The sequence below is a fragment of the Rhopalosiphum padi genome, chromosome 1 (genome assembly GCF_020882245.1).
Source record: "Rhopalosiphum padi isolate XX-2018 chromosome 1, ASM2088224v1, whole genome shotgun sequence".
Lineage (NCBI taxonomy): Eukaryota > Metazoa > Arthropoda > Insecta > Hemiptera > Aphididae > Rhopalosiphum > Rhopalosiphum padi.
Window position 1 is genome coordinate 31,710,011 of NC_083597.1, and position 21,773 is coordinate 31,731,783.

Genomic DNA, 21,773 nt, shown 5'->3' on the forward strand with positions numbered 1-21,773 from the left:
ATATTAATATTTAATATTAGATCGCTACCAACTCATTATCGAATTTATAGGGGAATTTATAAATTATAAATTGTGCTCGAGTGAAGTTTTTTTAAACTTTTTTAAAATGAATTTTATGAATTTGAAAAATATTAATTATTTTTTTATTTATAACTCGTATACACATTTCGATTGGGCTCAGTTAATATTCTCCTCTACAAATTCGATTATAAGCAAATAATTGCTCTAATATAATTAACTATAAAGAAACTAGTAAGAAGTTGGTATGTAAGATTTACTATATTATACTTGTGTTAAACATGGATAACGTAATATGTGAGTACGATATCATCTTAACTCTCAATATTTTATAGTTATTATTTATTTTTTTTCGTTATGCATTATATGTTAATTTATGAAAAAAATTCAAGCAGTATATGTTTATACTATATTTATAAATTATTATTTATTAATTTAAGTTAATAACACCACTAGATGTAGTATAATAGCTCTTTTCGACCCTTAAGTTATAATAAATATATTTCGATATGACTTACAAATAAACAAGTATAATGTTATGGAAAAATAATACAGGGTGATTCTATTAATAGTTAAACAGCGAACACTCCTTATTTCAAAAAGTAGGAACTATATTCATTTTAATGGATAATAAATATGTACCTGCAATTCTAACATTATAATATTTTATTCATAATATTTTTTAAATTTTAAATGTTATTTTATTGTACAAATATTAAGTACATTTATCAATACGTTTACGTATACTGTATACAGTATCTATCCATATAATATACGAATATTTCTTTTTATGAACATTGAACATAGATTTATTCGTATTATATTTTTTAAATATATAAATCCATAATAGTTAGATTGTAATGTAATTTTATATTTTTATTAGTTATACCACAATATTACAGGGAACAATATTACACGGAAGAACTGATTTTCAATACTAGCTACAAGTAAGAAAAAAGTAAAAAGTTGTAGTACTTTGAATGTTCCTATTTTTATTATTGCACAATCCACCGATAATTGATAACTGTTTAAACTCTTTATTTGTTTTTAAATATATGACTTAAAGAGTTTTGCAGGAAACCTACAAGTAGCCCCTTGTGTCATGTATACATATAGCTAGGTTCTCGGAAAGCAGTATAAGCTGGATAGCGGTAGCGACGATGTCTAGCTGCCAGGAATGTTAGCAATCACGCCGTATACCGGTTCCCTCCTCTTTATGCCTTTATGATATTTTATATACATATGTACTAGTATATCCCCTCCTCGCCAATTTCATCCTTTTTTTTTCTACAATATCTTTCGCTCTTTCTCATTCTATATTATTATTATGATTGTGAACGCAGTAAAATTTATGGTGTATTGTTATTAGCGAGTCGTATTTTGTCTTATTAGAATATCCAGGTCGACGGTGACTTAATGTGGCCAGGTGCGGTTTCGGAGGTTCGCAAAAAAAAATTTATATAATATGTATATATAAATTGAACAAAATGGAATAGGATATTCTTTGATCTGAATTTTCCCATATTAAAGTAGCCTCTCCTTTGTTATCTCAGCTTTCGATATCCCCCATCCCAGAGGAATTCGCATACCATTTTATGTTAACATTACTATTTGGCTTAACAAATACATAGACGTATAAATGTTTTATGTCTTATTCTTATACATAGTAGTATTGTAAAATGTAAATTCATTTATTCTATAAAAAAAAGTTTGGTAGAAATGCAGGATACAGATCAGGTATAGAGGTAATCGTCTCTTTTTGGGCTCTTTGTACATGATATTGATGTATTATTGTTATTAATATCAATTTGAATACTATGATAAATTATCCATGTTGAAATATAGTTTTAGTAATCCCAATTTATTTTTAGTTTTTCAATAAATTATATTTTATACATTAATTTATATATTTGTTACTACAAATTAGTATAAATTGTTTATTTATTAAATATTATTTTACGTTTTTAATTTTCATTATCCAAAGTTTATAGATTTTAGATATAATTTATTAATATATGATGGGTTCAACATAATATATTGATAGATTTACAAATAACTTAAAGCTTACATTTTTGTTCGGAAACTAAAATGATTAGGATAATTATATAACTAGAAAATCTTATGTACCTATGCATTTTTCAATAATACTACACATATATTTTCACGTTTGTCTATACTATAGAAAGTTACTTTAATGTTAATACAATTGAGTCATTATACTTAAACATGTTTTTCATTTAACATTTTTTATATAAAATCATACAATAAAAAATACTTACAAAATACAATTAATGATATTCTAACTTCGATTTTATTAATTTTAGAATATAAAAGTATAATGTATAATATATATATCAGGTATTTAGTTTATTATCTTGTAGTTTATTGGTACATCGTACATAAAACCTAAATAATGCGAATTTGTTTTTTTAAATTAATAATAATAAACTAAAATAGTTATTAAAAAACTTCTATACTAATTCTATAAATTCTCTGTGATTATGTTGTGTTAAAGTTCGTATTGACTTTTATTCTTTATATATTCTTATTGTAAATGAATAAATAAAATATTCGGTACATATTATAGTGGTAATATATTCATTGAACAATGTTGCTATAGTATTCAATAGGCTGACAATGTTTTACTTTGAGTTCTTCATTTTTATTTTAACCCGCCATTTCTACATTAATGGTATAAAAATAATATGTATATGTAATAAATTATTAATTATTAATTACTCTACTGGTGCATTATAAACTATAATTATTACGCTATTGATCAGTAAGTATGTAATTCTTAAAGCGCATATTTATGAAGTACCTACATTTATTTGGCCACCCACATATTAACGTATCTGATTTTTATACTTATATTATGTATAATAATTACGGTATTTAAATATTTATTACACTGTACTAAGGCCATTAAACTGTATAGCGAATAACTATTATCTTCGTACACATGAAATTCACTCATCGCTCTATTACACGCTTTTTAAACACACTTATTTGAGCTTATTCGTGTGGTCACGTGTTCTACGAGAATCAGAATGTATAATAATTGTATATCTTTGTGTCCCATTCCTCTTTAGTTTGGATTTTAGTGAAGTACGCTATAATAATATACACAATAGATATGGCTTAAGTCTTAAAAGATAATAGTCCAATTATAAGTTTTCATTGGTCTAGGAAAATTATTTGAATATATAAACGATTAAGGAGAAATTATTTTTTCACTTTATTATATCGAACAATTTATTTTATAGGTAGAATAACACAATTTTATTTACATAATATTATAAATTGTAATATATTTAAAAAAAAATTTTTATATTTAATTTCACATGCTATTTATATACAATTAAAAATCATTTTATGAGATTATGGAATTTTTTCTTTTTAACTTAAACAGTTTTATAGATTTTTAAGACGAACTATTTCATTTTATGAACTAAATAACCGTCTGTATTAAAAGTAAACTATTTCTTATTATTTATTAGTAAGTAACATTATATATACTCCAGAATTGTATATTGTGTGCGAGCGCCTTATGAATCATAATGTGGTAGTATAATAATAGTATGATACAAGTTATAAGTTATTAATACTATTAGAGATATTTAATTGTGTGTATGGTTTTATGAGACTATTAGGTGATTCTAATTTGTCAACCATCGTGTTTATAAAATCAACAACCAATACGCCTTGGTAACAATATTATTATAGGGTGAACAAAAGATGGTGTTAGGGGATAAGTAGTGGCGGTGGTGCATTCTTGATGTCTATTTATAAATACGAATGTATAATGGGTTTGGATGAAATGCTAACTGTGTACCTAAATGCGTTTGCTGTATCCGTATACGCCATTCTGGGAATTGTCAACGTCCGTCACGGCCACGGTCTTCTCCACACCTTTCATACTTTACCGTTTTCATCTTATTCTTTCATTATTGACTTGCATAAGCAGTAGGATTGCATCTAAGGACAATAAAACGTTGTCGTTAGAATGTTTAAAAAATTTTAACTTTTTTTATGCTATTTTACATAATAAGCAATAACTATGTTATATATTATTTTCTCAACGATTGAATTTTCCAAATATTTTAACTTGTTTAAGCTATTTATAGATAATTTTTCTCTAAGTTCTTTTTTAAATGCAGATAAATAAATTTGGCATTCCAAAATATCTTTAAAATTTAATATAAGGTTTATTATCGTTAGTCACAATTTTTGTTTACAAGCTTTAAAGTTCAAATGTTTACAAAATATGTCAAAATCGCGAGCATTTTCAAGGAATTTTTAAGTTGAAAATTCATAACATTTTTGAGATTTATACCTAAAGTTAAAAAACCTAATACAAGGTTCTCCATAAGTTTTCCTCAAATAAATGTAAAAAAAAAACTCCAGCGTCATATCAGGGGCGTCATTTCTGGTGTTTTTTTGGGTGTACGACTTCGCATTGCGATACTTATCAAGCAGGCCATTTTGAAATTTCACCAGGTCATATAAAAATAGATGTATTACATATATGTACATTATTCTGCTTCCAATTATTTCCATACATCATGGATCGAATCAATGCATTAATATAAATATTAAAAATCAATTTAAAAACTAAAATATTTAAAAATAGCTAAAAAATTTATAGCAGAATATTTGTGTATAACCAATGTAATTTAAAGTTGTAACCATTATTGCCTGCAGTATACCATTATTGATAAATGTCAATATAAAGATCAAAATATTTAAAATACAATTTAATTTAAATCGTATTAATAATCGTGTATTATTTCAACAGGGTGCAGGCCAATTGGAACTATGTTAAAAGTAAGGGGTACAACCGCACACTTTGATCACCCCCCAAATGACGCCACTGGTCAATATAGAAAAAATTTTTTGAGCGTATGAAATTTAAATTTTTACGAAATCGCGGAAAACAATTTAAGATATTTGTTGTTATTTAAAAATTTTAAGTCATAGAAACTTGAAACTTTCACCAGTAGTCAAGATTGGCATTTGGCATTTTGTTTACATAATTTTCTTTTCGAAATATTTCACTAATTTTTATGCTAGTTATAGGCTGAAATATTCGACTTTTATAAATATTGATAAAAAAAAATTTCGCTGGTACAAATTACTTGAAAATGTAATAAAAGATTCCATAAAAGCTGGTATTACAGTCATTCAAAATTTGTCTAAATACATAGGCACTGTTTTTTTTTACGTTTGAGTACGTCATGTTATGATCTTAGAATTGGCTTAACTAGAGATTAAATGTAAAAGTTGATTAAATTTTGTTATTTCAAGAAATGTTTTTCCTGTAAATAAAAATTAAATGTATAGATTATATAAGATATAGACTTTTATTTTATAAATAATTTTTGTATACATGATTCAAATTATTTTATCTTCAAAAATTATTTAACATTACCTTGAGGAAATTAAGGCCTGAAAAGATGATAGGACAATACTTAACTTTGAAAAGTATTGAGTTTTTTTTAATTTTAATAATATCTAAAAATTCTTAGTTTGAATCTTTGTAAAATTCGTTGTTATTTTGAAAAGATAAATAGTTAAATTATTAAATTATTTATTCTCATGTATAGAAATAATATACTGCCATCAGTACAATATCTTGAGAAAAAAGATCATACGTTTCGTGATAAAGCTCGTTAATATAATAATAAATTATACATATTTTATAGAACAGACTCATGTCTGCACTAAATATGACCTAGATGTACCATGTACGAATTCAGGGACATGGTTTAGAGATTTACCTTTACCTAAGAATGTAATCAATATATTGTATACACGGTTATTCATGAACAAGTAGTCACGGAATTTTCCGTTAATTTGTCGAAAGCCAACCGTTTTTTTCAGTTTCTGGAGTAGATACTTTGAAAATTGTAAGTTGTAAAAATATTCACATATAATCTATAGATCATGTACAATATACATATATATTGTATATTATGTGTGCACTCTGCTGTTGTCATCCAATTTTTGCATTTATGCATGTATTGAATTAATTCTAATGATTCTAATGTAACATTTAATGTTGAAAAACTAGGGAATTAATTATTTTTAATACATATTTTTTATTCTAAAAAAAGAAAGATGTTTTTATAAAAATAAACCTATAATATAATACTACTAGGGTAGTTATTTTGCTTAGCAAATTAAATAATGTAAAATGTAATAATTATAATGTTAAAATATGAAATATCTTTTTTTGGATAGCGAAGAAAAAATATTTTGTATCAAGTGAACACAAATTACGAATCAGTTATTACTTAACAATACACGACAATTATTTGTATGATTGGTATGTATTCCACTAGCGTCTGTAGACCTGCAATTTCAAAGGATAACTCAATATAATTCAATTGTTATATTTTATATTGCTGGATAAAATTAAAAACCATGGGGACTTGCAGCTTTACTATCCACTCCCTCCAAGATTGCTTTGAGAACCTTGTCGTTTGTCATAGTTTTATATACGGTGCGTTTTCCGAATTACCCGTTTTTATCTGACTTTAATGTAATATTATATCAACTGGTATATGTATACCTATATCTATGTGCGCTTGTATTGAGGTAATGTGTGCGCGTGCGCGAACATTCCGGAAATTCTTTCGTTGTGGATTCTTTTTTAGGGAATGAACTAGTTTGTGTTATGTACGTATACATAATAATATAATAAAAGTACCTATACGCGGTGGTCGGGTCAGTCTTGTCATCAACGAGGCGCGTAAGAACAGCGCCGTCGCCGCCCCACACGGTTTCGCTTGTTGTACGCGTACTTTACGCGTTTCAACGCTACGGCGGCGACCGGTGAATTCGTAGAACCGTCGTCGTGGTTGTACGGCGCGGTGGCGAGAAAAAAATAACAATTGTATATAATAATATGTGTACAGTGTACAAACCGTGTTCATGCAAGAAGCGCGCAAAAACGAGACGATGCAAAAAAAAGTATTTAAAAAAAATATAGAATCTGGTTTTCTGCCTCGCGTCTCCTACTCGTATTGATTTCCCGAAAAAGGATCTCTCATCTCAAATACAATCGCGTCGTTATCGATCAAAAAGCGTATTTATTAACATATTTTGTTGTCTGAATCCTTTTGTCTCCGGGCACCCCGTGCCGACGCTCGGGCAGGACGACGACGATATACATTTAATTATTTTTAATGCTCACCGTCATCGTCTGCGTGAACCCCAAATTTTGCCTCTAACCATTATTCTCTTCTTATCCGGCGTGTGCGCCTCCGCCGTCCGTTTTCTCGTGTTTATAGGACCGGTTGAAAAATGTATATTGTGTGTGTGTGTTCCCGACGCGTTAAAAAGCCGCCGCCGCCATCCGCCCTCACACCCGCCCCCATCCACGTTACACGGTGTTGTTGTATTATAGGTACGGGTTAGTAGTGGGGCCCACACGATGATGGTGATCCATGCCAAACCACAGGCGCCTTGGTCGTCGTTTTACAATAATCATATAATCACAGCCGCCGCCACACGTTCATAATAATACCATCGGGTCGTAAACATGCCGAACTCCCCAATGTATTATCGGTTATTATTATTATGGCGCGTCTTTTCATCTTCTTCCACCTCGTCTCGTTTGTCTTCGTCTACTTCCATCCATTTGATTTTGTATAACTATTATACTCCTGTTACTTTCTAATGGTGACACCTATTTAACCTAACCCAACCTTGTAATATTATTGTCTTCTTCTGAAAGATTCATCGCTGTCACGTGTATTGTTTGTAAATTTTCCTGGAATATATCGACAGAAAATAATAATTAAATAATTTGAGACTTAAAGACTTGACAGGTATAATTGATAGAAAAATTATTATTAATGTCAATGCCAAGAAATTAAAATTTTTAATTCAATAAGTAAGAATAGTAGCCGGCTAGGCTTTTTATTATAGACACGTAGCCACATCGGTATCTTAATAGTGTGTACTTCAGATTTTGAATAAAATTATTTTACAAAAATATTTGCTTTTTTATTTTAACATTTGAAGCCATGAAAATAATCAAAACATTACATTCATATACAATTAAATTTTCATTTTTAATTACCACTATGCTATAGATTGGAAATTTATAAATTTACTTTCCAAGAGAAGATATAAATCTTCTGTGAGTAATATTTGCAGACTCGTTTGTAACAAAATATTGATAATTTGCGTCTAAATTAAGTTCCACACTAGATTGCTTTTTGAAAGCAATGGTTTGTAATATTTTGGACAAATATATTGAGCCTTGGATGCTTAAGTCTTACTAATATGTATCTATTACCTAATTATGATGTTTGTCTGACAATATTAGTATTTGTGTTTAATCTATTTTAATACAATAATAAAATACAACCGACGGTTTGCAGTGAGGGCTAATTGTCATTACCGCTCAAAAATATTAAAAACTAAACGTGACAAATAATTATGCACTTTGGTATTTGAATGAGTCATTGTATGCTTGGTTAATAGACAGTCGTTATTTTTGTGTGTAATTATTTTCAGTTATCATATTAATAACTAATTTTTATCATTTTTTTGTGTCTCAGTTTGGAAAAATAAATACTTCTAAATTATAATTAAGTAAAATAAATAATTGTAATAATAATTTCTCGTGTGAAATCAAATAATTACATCGTTAAATAAAATATTGACTAATATTAAACAAATATTTAAAATATTCTAAATCGTTGTTAATCATGTATAAAAGGAAATACGCTGTAAATAAAAACAGCTAATAAAATAAATGCTGCTTTTTTTTTTAATGATTTTTTTTTCAATGTTTAGGAAAACTTGATATTTTTATAGAAAAATTTGTACTTCAAAAATCCAATAGCAGTATAAATATTCAAACGAATAAGTCATCTGATTGTTATCAAATTTAGAAAATTTATGCACAGTAATATTTTGGGGAGGACTTAGTAAATAGTAAAACCAATTTGTTTTTTAAATTCTACACCTATGATATGCTCATAACGTTTAAAATATTTAAATAATTTTTCACAAAAAAAAATATAAGATTGTAATGCAATACTAATTTTATTTTTTACATTCTCGATTTCCTGTTAGGTTAAATACAAACTATTCAAGTATTATATTTACATTTAAATGATAAATTAAGAAATAATTTTTTTTTATATTATTAAAACTTTAAGTTATTATGTTGAATTCAGCTTATCTATATAATATATTTTATAAAATGTGAACACATGGTATTACATTTAATTTATTAGGTAACTTATTTTATTATTAGGTAATAATAATTGTGATAAAGCAGTTTAGCCTATATATTGTAATACTATTAATTGACTTTAGGGCTGTCAACATACTTGTTCATAGTATAGTTTCACACATTTCAATCTATTTAATAAGATATAGCACACTATATTAGAATCATTTAGATTTAATTTTAAAATTATTTTTATAACTTTTATGTTATGCCAATAATAGGTATGTCACAATTAAACTTTCGGTACGTGCGTGAACAATATTTAATATTATTTAAATTCAATAATTTGTATTAAAAAGTTAATCAAAATATATTGAGACCCCATTTAAAAATGTACGTAACATTTAATAAATCATATTATTAAGATACTTAACAATAATTACTCGCTTCATATGTCCGTTACTAAAAGTACCCAAGAACATCGTGTTTTCTTTTTTATTGACGCATAACATTCACGGTTGTACGTACGTCATTTGGTCCAGTAAATTGTATCCGCAATATTTGATTCGGTTCAAAAAGAACTTGTACCAAAAATATCCTGTTAAATAACGTCTGGTAATAAATAAATATAATATATAAATATTTAGAAATTAGAATTATTATTTTATTTTCATAATTTATAAAAACGTCAGGCAAAAAAATATAATAATCAGTTAGTATATAAATTATGAATTAACCTATTCTGTTATATATAATAATGAATATGAACAGACGACAACATAACTCACTTTTTTATCTTATTATCATTTGAAAAATGAAAAACTTTCAAAGTTCAAAGCTGACATGTTTTAATTATAAAATTGCATTTATTCGTTCATATATGGTATAGGGTTTTGATGACGTAATAAATTTAATTTCAATTTGTTTATGGTAAATCTACTATACATTTATGATAGTAATTTAATTTTTAAGTTATTATTTATACTATAAATCGAGGATTCTTAACTACGTAAAATACTTAAAGAAAAATAAAGTTTTCAATATAATATTAAGTAAATTTCATAAAAAATGCTATTTCATTTAATAAATTTATAAACACTTTTTTATGTTTCTATATAGTTATATCTTTATTTAAGTTTTGATGAATTTTATACTTAAAATTATGGGTTTTATTTAACACTTTGATGTTATACATTCCAAATGTCGTTAGTTTATTTTTTTTTTAAACTTCAGATTAACATTTAAGTATGCTATATTACTTCTAAAACTATGAAACTACATAACATTTTATATATATTATGTTTTACAAGTCATTACATTATACACCTTTATACTACCTAACCTAACCTATTACTCATACCTACATATAGATATATTCGTTTATTTTCGTTATATTATTAAAGAATGAACTTAAAATAAAATCGCTATGAATTTATTATAAATACATTTATATTAATGACATGACACATATATTTTGTATTCAATGATTAATAATTGTAATATTTTTAATTTCAAAATTTTACTGCTCAGTGTGTTTCTTTTTAACGGTAACATGAAATATTCAATACCTTGAGATTTAAATAGAATTTCAGGTTTTTGGAAGCTGAAAAATATTGAATACACATTTTTTACTATTTTTGATGTTTAACTCTTCCATTTTATACACTTGGAAATTTTATATTATAAGCGAAGCGATGAATGTATTGATTTTACAATGTGTTTTTATGTCTGTAATTAATTTTGGCACAGTAAAAATATTTTGATTTTCAATTTTGGCGGTGGTTTCTGGTTCCATATTAGATATAGTAGAGATTTAAGGTGGTCAAAAGTAAAAAAAAACTTCCCGGTTCCCAGTAACTTCTTTTCTTGATAATCAGGAAAAATGGATGGGAATTTTAACAATTAACAAGTTTTGGACAAAATCGACTTCATGAAATTTTTACCAAATGTTTATATTATTATTTTATCTCATAGCATAATTTTCCAAATATTGGCATGAAGGTTTTTTAATATTTTTTTAAAATTATTTACAGGGGTTTAGTTTTTGAAAATTTAATTTAAAATAAATGTAAAAAAATATTAAAAATATATAGGTACATTTTTAAATATTTATTTGAAGTTCAAATTTGGACAAAATTGAAACGATCAGTAATGATGTTTATTGTTTTGTTATAATTTATAAACAATAAACATTTTTCGTGGGGGACTTCAAACTTTTACATATAGTATGAATTTTACTTTATCATATAATATACTTAGTGTATAGACAAACTGACCGTCTTCGCTCGTTTTTATAATCAATGATATACAATGATTGTATTTAAATTTAACACATATTCATCATAATGACTCATTCGTCACTTACCGTACAGCGGAGTGATATACCCATTTTCCTACCTTTAAAAAAAATTATAATACCAGAATTGGCTACATTAAATTTTTTTAAGTAATTTTGACTCTTTGACTCTAAAACCAAAGTTAACTGAATTACAATAACAGTATAAGTTTAGTTTTAAATATATGTAGTATTACAATATTACATAAACATTTTTCAAATCATAGGATTGAGAAATCTACTAATCTAGTTATTTTTAAATTGAAACTTTAACTATTGTAAATTCATCATTTGTTTCAATTCAGTCAATTTTGGTTTTATAGCAAACATTTTTAGGTTAAAAAGTCAGAATGCTTTAAGAATATTTGTAATTTTTTATTAGAAAATATTTTTAGTTCATAAAATTAATATAATATAGAATATTAAATAATGATATATTGATATTAATATAAAAAAATTTTACGGAAAATAAGCACTGACTTTGCTTGTACGATTTATATTTATTTTACACTTAATAAATAATAAGTTTTAATTAAATCAATAATTTACTTATGTTAAATTAATTTTTCCTTTATATTTAAACGCAATTAAATGTATATACAAATTACCAAGGAATTTTTAAAATATAATTTTGACAGTTTCAAAATAGTTAACAAACTCTTACCGCAAGTGTGTGCGTGAGCGCTCTCTGTTGCTTTATTTATTTGAAAAAAAAACTAATTCATTCCAAAATAGAGTGCACTAACGTAGCGTTATTTGGCTTAAATACCCACTGTTGCAATATATTATTCATAAATCATGACACTTATTAGTTATTATAATTATATTAAATCATATATTATTATCCTAATATAGTTAATTGTATTTCAATCTGTGTTAATGGTAACGTTGAAAGTGTTTCTGTGAATTGTATTATTCGTATTCCTATACTCTGTATTAGGAATTTGTTTTCCTACTAAACACTGAGTCTCGGAGCCAACGAAACAACCAAATCAATATCTATCGCCTTACTGCCCTTACTAACAATAATAAAATATTATAATAGCTGGTTATTAACAAAATCGTCACATTTCGCATTCGTATTATGATGGTGTCGCTGTCGCGATAACTGTTTCCTCTTTCCCGTGCTTGCTGTTTACTGAACTAGGAGGGGGTCTTTGTTACCTGTTGACCTTCTAAAAGGGACCGTTTTACTGTCGAATTCAATAAGAGCTTTCGAAGGAGCATCTTAACGAGAAGGGTAACTGGTAAGTGCCCCCTTAAGCTTATTCTCATTACACGTTATATAGTTTACGCATATCCTCGAGTTGTTGATTGTGTTACGTTTTCGTGGAATTTGCAAAGAGGTATTATGTAGATACAATGAAGTATGACAATATATACATCTCATCTCGACTCAGTGTCGTTTATCCAATGCAATCATAATGTATGTAGTTTCTATTCGATTTAAAGACAACTGCTCCCATCGAACTCATCAAAGTCTCTTGTTCAAGCTCATTGTCGCACTGTATTCCTGTATAATAATAATAACTAGGTATATTTCTTGCCGTTAATACCACATAATTATATACGAAAAAATTATGTCGCTCTCTTCAAATTGTTGTTGCCGTTTGTGTACTCTACGATCAGTGCAGCGAGTATTATACTGTTGCGACTGCGTGTTGCAGAAGGACGCGGACAGCAGTATGCAGGCGCGCTGTACCGGCTTACCGCGTCTATCGTCTGCAGTCCATCACGTTGTGGCCGGCGGTGGCAACGCGAAACCGTTTTCGCATCCGGTCGTTGAACATTTTTTTCCCTCGTTCCGTTTTGTTATTGTTTTTGTTTTTTTTTCTCTCCAAACCATCGATTTATTATAAAACACATCTCTTCGCGTAAACACGTCGATGCACGCACACACAACAGACGCACGGCGGCGAACCCCATAAAACGGCGGCGTCGGAGGCGGAGGCCTATAACACACACGCACACTCACTCACGCGCGCGAGACGACAGCATTCCTTCGGCCACTGACCTTGGTACCAGACGTACAGCATAGCCCCGTTCACGTACACACACACACACACACACACACACACACACACACACATACATGCTATATTATGTGTCTACGTGTGTGTGTGTGTGTGTGTCCCTATATCGTATTTCGACTTGTCCGAACTCATCGCCGATTCATCTGCACCACCGCCGCCGCCGCTTTTCCCTATATATTTTTATTTTATTTAACGCCACACAGTATCCGTTGGTTTCTATACCGCTGCAAACATTCCAACGTTTCCTCACCTTTTGTCTGCTGCTGCTGCTGTTGCTCCTGCTGCCGCCGCCGTCGCCGCCGCCGCCACTGCTGTTACAATTACTCCCCGTTTTATTCTCTCCGCCGACGATCAAGCGCGCAGCATCCGCGGCGATGCAGGTCGCCGTTGCGCTCTACATAATAATAATAATAATAATAATAATACGTACAATCGCATATTTTTTGTTCGCATTCAATATTCATCGAACATGATATTTTTTTATATATATTACATTATATTTAATAACAATAATATTATACGCATCATCTCTCTGGCGTGTTAAAATATCATACCATTTGTATAAATGCTCTTATAAGCGTTTGGCGAAGATCTTATGTATCTATGCGTTTATTTGTTTTAAAATTACAACAAAATATAAAAATACATTTTGTCAAAAACTAGCTTATTTTTTTTTAATTATTTTAGAAATTACTGGAGTTTTTAATTTTAACTTTTCAAAAATATTAACTAAGATTTATATTCTTACCATAAAATATATTGAAGTTAAAAATCTAAGCATTTTTTCTGTTATTAATCATTTACACACAATTAAAAAAAAAAAATACTACATCATTGTAAAATCAATAAACTCATCGCTCTGCTCAGAATCTAAAAACACATAGCTTAGAATATATCCATATGAGTGCAATATTTTATATTACATTGAATGTGTGGGATTGCAGGTTATAGGTTGAATTCAATTACATATTACAATTTTTAGTATTGTTTTTGGTGATGGGAATTACAATTTACGAGAAATTCTATATACGAGAACCAGATACCTATATGTACTAATTTATTTGTGCCTCGTTTTATAGTATATTTAAACATAAACATATATTAATACATAATATTATGTGTCATTATCATTAACCATTAGTCACTGTTGATTTATTTTACTTCTTTGTATTAACAGCGTTGACATTCTCAATAGCAACATTTACGTCTATGTGAATTACTATTGAAATTTCAACTAAAACGGATATCAACATTTTATCTAATTTCCTGTATAGTGTGTGTATACATACATATATTATTATACTGGTAAAACAAAATTCATTAATAAATATACGTACCGATTACTATTATTAATGTGTTTCATTGACATTTAACACCAGCTTCTTAAACATTAAACGATAATTATATATATATTTTTTATTTTTATTTATTAATGGCGTCGATGGCCATTAGGCTTTTTATTACAAATGCTTTAAAATACATTAATTCAAATTATGCATATATAAACATAGTAAAAAAATAGTAATTATTGTTTGAATATTAATATAATAATTATAATCAATAGCTGCGTATACAAATAAGTCTGTATCGCGACATACTGAAAACCATTGTTGTCCTAGCCTATATGCGCAATGCATATAAAAATATTTCACAATATTTTGATATTTATCTAGTTTCCAGCGATTTTATTTGCATCATTCATTATCAATACAACATAACTTGGTATATAATATACTGTGCAATTATATTTTATCCGAAAACTTTATTTTGTACTTTGCATCGCACATATTTCTAATAGAAATAATAGAGATTTTCTATATAGATACAAAAACTATAAAAACATTGAGTTCCCTTTACTAATAATTATACGAACCGCATTTTGACTAATTATATTAGTATCACGAGTCACGACATCTCAGTTACAATGTATAACTAATGTTTTTATCATTTTGATACAATCACATTTTCTGCCTCAAGAGTCGATCATAGCTCATGACGAAAATTGATATATTTTTTTTTGTGGTGGAGAAGAGACATGCATTATTTATTAATTATATATTTCCTGATAACAAAAAATATCATAAACATGTTTATAAAAATATTAAGTATGTTGAAACAATTCATTAAATACATAACAATTTTTTTTTTTAACAGTTGATACTTAAAAAACCGAGGTTAACTTACTTTTAAAGTTGTTTTTTATGCTAAAAATAAAAATTTATATTTTTAGAAAAATATCAATGATAATATTTCAATATTAATTTTTTAGTATTTTAAAACTTATGAAAAATTTTCATTGTCCATTTGATCAAAATATCCTGTTAAATTGGTCATTTTCGTATTAACCAAAATATTTTTCTAAATAACCCTCAAGCATATTAGTTGTAGATATTTATTGACGCCACAAATAATAGAATCATATTTTAGATTTTCGGCACAATCTGTTGCTTTGTATTGTATATTGCATATCGAATAGACTATGCTGGACAATGCACTTTTGACAATCAAACATACCTATTTTGGAAGAAATTTATCTTGGTAAACAAATTTATTGCATCTAGTACAATACAGCGTATACTATACTTGGTTTAAAAATACTAAATCATTTCGTTATGCGTAGGTTTCTGTGTACCAGAAGAGTATCGGTATTTTTGTGACACACTGCACGACATAACACTGTTTTTTTTCTTAAAATTGCATCCGGTCCCGCCGTCACGCATGTATGAAATAAAACATTAAAACATATTAACAATGTTGTATAATATTTGTATTTATAAAAGCATTACATATTTTTGCAGTCGTCGGTATATAATAATAATATGTATACATATTGTAGCATGTGTACGTTTTCGGTTTTCTTCGAATTTTATCGCTTCCATTTCCTTTCTCTCCTCGCTATTTCAGTCTTCGGTTCCTTTTTTTCTCTCGGGACTACGCAATTCATCGACCCTGTACAAAACCAAATAATAAATAATAATATATAAATAAAAAACAATAATTTAGCCGGGTTATCGATGACTGTTTACATATTAATATATTATAGTTATTTATATTAGTATATTACTATCATTAAAGAACGGGATTGCATGACATTCAGTATTATCACGTTTAAACATTGTAATATTATGCGTGTAATAAATATAAAATGTACACCATACGGTCTCGTTATGATATTTTGGTTTTGACGTTCGTTTGGAGGAAAAAAATGAAATGAAATAATGTTGCAGCTTGTTATCAGTGAGCACACGAACTTGGGTCTGTATTCGTAATTTGGTAGTGTTTATCAGTGTTCGGCCGACATTGTAGAGCGCTTAGATAGTTCAATGAACCGTATTATGCCGAATTTTGACATTATCTAAATCGTATGTACACGCCGTCTATAACTATTATAAGTAGTTACATTGTGACCCGGGCACACAATATATTACAGTATTGTTGTTGTGTAAACCGTGGGGCCACCGCGCGTCCCCGCCGCGTGGCGCGCAATTATTAAAGTCCGCGTTTTCGATAAACTTTTAACCTCTTGCACATTAATTATTTGAAATCGATGAACAGGGTGATATTACGAGTCGACTTGTTCATAATTCGCACAAATGGTTAAAAAAAAGCTCATTGTTTTTATTTACTGTTATATATTAACAAAACATATAGTGTATCGATACTGCAAGCAATCGCGAATACCGGGAAAGATCGTTGCGCGGCCGACAAAAAAAACGAAAAAGCGAAAGCCGCGCGACCGTGTAGGTCGTTTGCAATATTATCATATTTATTATGTATTTAAATACGATGTTCATGTACGAAACGACGGTCCGCTCTTGTTAGTGGTGTGTGCGTGTGATTTATGTATAGAGAGTTGATCTCGGATGGTAGTTACACGCGCTTCGGAACTGTATACACGTTGAGTATCCTAGTCTACAAGGTATATAGTTTATCCTAAATTAACTTGTCCATATCGTTCGCCATACAAACGCGCGGACTGACGTGTGTACTGCGTAATCACGACGGTGTGATGCTGGCAAATTTGAAGTTATATTACTGTTGTTCTAGAGTATTTTACATTTTATATATCATTTTTCAGTTACATTATCCTTTCTTATTCGGCATTCTTTGAAAATCGCCATGGACGTTGTCAAAATTACTCTGAAAACCTTTAAGTATCTACAGTTAATATTAGGTGTTCGTAAAATAATAGTCTGCTATATATAACAGATGTTGTATTCCCCAGAAATATCGTGACGTTATTTTTCTCTGGTATTGGCCATTTTATGCTAATGTATTTATAAAGAAACTTAATATATTATGTGTGTATAAACAAACCATATTCTACCTTATTGTTACTGAAAAAGGTGCCACAACTACACATGTGTTAAACCCGCCTAATAAACGAATACGACAGCAAATTTGCGTTAAACAGTTACGATTGTGTTATTTTTTATATCAAAGTGACCTATTACCAAAGCAGGTTATGATATTATCGGTTATTTCCATACTCTGGTTTTAAAGCTCTGTGTAAGTCTATGTGAAATATTTCAATTTAAAATGCTCATGTATTTCACTTTAAAATTAAATAACGAAAAAATCGTTGCAACAAAACAAATAGTGTTCTACCTAACCAATAACTTTTATACTAGGTATATTTAATATATTAGTTAAACCAATACCACAAAATTGGAACTGCTGAACGACCTAAACGCCATGTTGTATATATGTTTATTATAAAACGGAGACAACACATGCGCATGCTCTTAATAACTACTTGACGTGTAAAACGTCACGCATAACAAGCACGATGTAGATGTAATCGAATTGTTTATACATCGATCATAATATTATAAGCGAGCTTTTGAATTATACAAATACAAATAAGTGCAGACCAGATAAAGTTGAGAGCTTTCACATCACGCAACTAACAAACAATTTTTTACAATAAAAATAGAAATACTTTAACTATACAATATTGTTTTTTAATTTTTTACGTTACTACTAATATAAAAACTCATTATTGTTTCAAAATACAATATTACACAAGATTAGTTCTTTTCTGTATAATATAGTGAAAATGTGGTTTCTTATAAGTTATTAGTTATAACCGAAGCCTTTTTGGTTCTTTCCCAAGCAAAAGCGTTTTTCACATAATTTTGTAATTACGCAACAATTAATATCAATGATACAGAGTACAGACTACTAACGTATGATGAATTGATGACCTACCTGAAATTTATCAAGGTGAGGATGTGCATAATAAAATAAAATATCATAAAGTGTATTATAACAAGATAATGTATTCCCTTCAGATTACAAAATAGGTATGTATATTACTTATTACACGAGAACTGCAATTTTTGTTTGTTCGATGTGAAAACTGCAATAAATTATTTTTCTTGAGAGTGAAAACGATTAATTATAAGTTAGTTCCTTAGAAAATTTAAATTTGTATTATAATTTTATAATATATGTAATACATTTTTTTTATTATTAGAATAACACTCAAATTGCCTATACTAAACCCCTTAAAACTCGAATACGTTCTCTAAATTAAGTTTTGGTTCTATTACTCTGTGTCTCTGTTCTTGAATCAGACGTTTTATGATAAATTATTGAATGCAATATTTAACTATATTTATTTTTTTAAGAATAAGATTCAATCACCTTGTGTTTTTTATGTAGTAATGATGAGTTATACCTTATCAATGATAAGTTATAATATATGGCATTCATTTAAGGTAAGTAAAAATTCGGCAGTATAATATATAGGAAAGACGTTCGTCAAATGTTTTGAAAGATTAGGAAATTATAGTTAATAAGAAAAACTATTTTACGTAATAAATTATGTATACATTTATTATTCTTACTTATTATAAAACTTGCATAGGATTTTTTTCTTAATTTTGCTATCATATACTATTAAAGATTATATTAAAGTTTTAAATGAACTAAATGCATCTTTAAAAAAATACCAAAGAGCTGTTTATTGTAGAGTATTAATAAAATTATGATGTTTAAAGACCAATAAATTATAAATATTATATGTTTTTTCTCGATTTTAATCCTAAACATGCGTCAATGACATAAATGGTACTCTACACTGCTATGCTTAAAATTTAGATATGATATTTTTGTGTTTACATTTCGTGATGACGTGTGTCAGTAGTTTTTCGTTTATTCAATACGGGACAACAGCACGGTTGCCCACCCTGCAGTATGTATTCATTTGTCTCGTTATGTGAATATTTAAATATTTTATCCCTATTCCCGTATTTTATATTTATTTAAAAAAATTATTTCATTTTGTTTTTTATTAAATGCAAACTGGTTGTGTTATTATTATTAAATTTTGTTATAGGATTATTGTTAACGGTATTCTCAAACAAATCTAGTCTTGGTCGTGTGTATATATATACTATGTGCCGGACGTGACATTTCATAAGCATTTTTTTCTTTTACTTGTTTCCATTCATTATTACAATTATAGTCACGAATTAAGTCAGTACTTTGGAAAAAAGTTCCGATGAAAAGAAATATTCAAACATCGGACGTGACAGAAATGATTTCACCTTAAAGCATTATAGTACAAATTATTAAAATTCGATGGAACTACGGATAAAAACAATATATTTTATTTTTTGACGTCTCAACTATAACGATTTCATTGTAAAATATAAAGACGTGTTTTATATTGTAATATGGGTTTAAAAGAAGTCACGCCTAAGTTTATCTCTCCCACGTGGAACATAGGTATTATATAGGTATGGCAAAAAATTGACGGAAATCTGTCGTATTGATTAACCAGTTATTTTAAAACTAAAATAGTAAAATACCAAATATTTATTTACTTGACGATATTTCTGTTAATTATTACATAAGAGTATGATGCGAGTATCTAAATATTTTAAATCTATAAGTTATATTTAGTATAATAAAAATCAAGAAATTTTTCTTTTTTTAAATTTGTATAAACTATGTCACATATTATATATCTTTTTATATTTTATAATGGACACATATAATTGTTTTAGATCTTAAAATTAAAATCAATTTCGAATCATTTACCATAAATTTGAGATTTTTAGTAAACCTGTGTTTATTATGCTTTACTCCCACGCGTGAATTCATTACCTAGCTATTAATTATTATGTATTGCGTAATACGTTATAGTATAATAATTTAGTCACCAATTCATCATATTTTAATTAATTTAAGTATCAAAATATAATTTATTTTAGAATTGAAGCTTCTTTAGAATTAAATTACAATTACAGCTTGCTCGTCCGTGAGCAATATACATTTTAAAACATACAAACATACAATTTTTTATCATAAAAAAAAAGATTACGATGACTGGGATCGTATGAATGTGATTAAACAACTATTAAATTATACTCTGCAGGTCGTTGGGTTCATACAATATTTCATTAGCTCGTCAAATGTTCAATTAATTGTTATTAATATATTATTATATTTTATTATTAATCGGAAGAATGTATACTGCAATCTCCAGCAAAGTTTAACTGAATGACTTGTTTTGAATATTGTTATTTGTCCGTTTACTCGTATGATGTTTGCAGTAGTTGCAATGAATGTGTGACCCATTAACTGAAATGAAAATTCACCGTCGAATCCATTGTATTTAACACATTTAACAGTATTAAATAGTATTATCTGTGGTAAATGTTACGTTCACGAGTATGCTTTTCATATTGTTAGCGTAAGACAAAGGGGAGTTTTTATTTTTTCTTATAGGTGCAACGAAGTGGTGGTTTGGGGTTGTGAGCCCCCCAACTATATTCGATAATATTGGATAATAATAGTTATGAAAAATGTTTATTTCATTTATTAAAAACATAAGTTAAAAACGAGTATACTGCAGAAAGGATGTTTTTCAAATATGGTTAATGGTTATTCTGATATTGAATGAAATATTATCAATTTATTAAAAAATGTTGATGTATTAGAAAAATATAATTCTAAAGATCGAAATTTTTTTGTAGATGTAAATATTAATTTCAAGTTATATTTAGTATGAATCACTTTCAAATTTACAAACTCAGCAGAGGAAGGTGTAAAGGAAATGTTCACACAGATTACTGATTAAGTAATCGTGTATACTGCAGAACAGAAAATCGATATAGAGACGTTACTCGTCATTGGAAAATAAATCAAATATTGTTTTTATTACACAATATTTAAAGAGCTG

At 27.9% G+C, this 21,773-nt stretch overlaps 1 protein-coding gene and 1 long non-coding RNA gene across 3 annotated transcripts in view; one reads left to right on the forward strand and one right to left on the reverse strand.

The window, feature by feature from the left end:
- LOC132932361 (zinc transporter ZIP11) overlaps positions 1–21,773 on the forward strand; it is a 61,894-nt gene that overhangs the window by 9,271 nt on the left and 30,850 nt on the right. The gene's annotated exons all lie outside the window — the stretch shown is intronic.
- On the reverse strand, positions 15,893–16,856 carry LOC132917019 (uncharacterized). Its single transcript, XR_009660236.1, has 3 exons — positions 16,644–16,856; positions 16,163–16,528; positions 15,893–16,093 (listed from the first exon to the last, which is right to left on the reverse strand). It is a non-coding gene; the product is annotated as an uncharacterized LOC132917019 (long non-coding RNA).